Here is a 1,536-nt window from a genome sequence, read left to right as displayed (position 1 = left end):
TTTCAGGAACCCGCTCCCATAGTTCATTTCCCGAGAATCTTGCAATGTCATTTCGTCTATTTGTGTTGCACCTTTTCTTCTTGGACATCCTGAGTCTGAGGTATCATGACACCTATCGGATCTGAATCTCGGTCAGATATGATGGTTGGGACATTTCCAAGAGTTATAACATTGGTATTTATATGACCCGGTAAGGTGATGTCATGCCTAGCACACCTGGCCGGAGGACTTATTGTTATAGTTTCCTTTTTGGCAAGGTTAGCTATTCTTCCGTGAGGAAATTGTAAGACTTATTCTATAAGTTGATCCCGATGGATCCTTTGTGTGTCCAAGGTCTGACCTTTGCTTGAAGACCATGTCAGTGCTATCTCAAAGCATGTCTATGGTACTCCGATTTTCAATAAGAACATTTGAAGCACCATGCTAAATGTTTCTTGTTGAAACTACCCAAACACCATTGTATGGGTAATGTCATGAAATTTCTGTCCTCTTATCTAAAGGGTTTTCTACTGTATATCATGTCTTGGATGTCATCCTCTGCTTGACTTTTGTGAAGGATATAACCCTGATATATGTGTTTAAATATATTTTCCTTTTCGTTGTTTGGTTTGACCTTTCTTGTGATCTATATGATCTAAGCACTAATAATTCACTGCTTATGTAAACAACTCGGTGTACAACTCTGTCAGTAAGACCGTGTTACTATTGTTGATGACATTCTCGTAGGCACCGATGGACGAGAACTTTGCCTAATGGTCCGCCTCGTTCAACGAGCAGGAAAATGGTTCTCTTCGTCCCTCTCCCTCGGTATCGATGTTGTTGCCGACATAAATGACATGCAATCCACTGACATGCCTTGCTTACATGATCGTGCAAGGCGTCATCGCCCTTCCTACTGTTAACCCACATGGTGGGCCCATAACCCACAGTTCCACAGGATCGAAACCTGACTCTCCTGTACAACCCTGTTTCTAATGGTTATTCTCCATGCTTGGCTTCATATTTAATTCATGGGCCACCTTCCTAGTGCACTATTCTGGTATCAGACGCAATACTTACTCTCGCTACTCTAAACCCCTTTCTCACTCTGGTTCAGACTTCGAGCAACTATCTATCCGCTTGGAACCTCTTATTGTACCTTCGAACCTTACTCTCTATAACACCCTCGATGCGACTATAGCTCCCACGTGTCGAGGCACGACTTAGAGACATAATCGCATTGAAGGCATATGTCGCAAGTTAGGCAATCTTCACAACATCCCATGTAATATGAATAATAAAGGGGAGATAACATAGTTGGCTTACACTCGCCACGTCAATCAAGTACATAAATAACATTACATCATCCAAACACTCATGGCCCGACTATGGCGCCAAAATAAAAGAGAACCCAACATGCGACACGGTCCCAATCACCCCCAACTGGGCACCACTACTGATCATCGGGAAAGGAAACATAGTATCATTGAGAGTCTTCGCTGAACTCCCACTTGAGCTCATACGCGTCTCCTGGAGCGGAATCATCGGGCCCTGCAT

Source organism: Triticum dicoccoides, chromosome 2A (genome assembly GCF_002162155.2).
Source record: "Triticum dicoccoides isolate Atlit2015 ecotype Zavitan chromosome 2A, WEW_v2.0, whole genome shotgun sequence".
NCBI lineage: Eukaryota > Viridiplantae > Streptophyta > Magnoliopsida > Poales > Poaceae > Triticum > Triticum dicoccoides.
Note: the sequence above shows the minus strand (reverse complement) of the source record.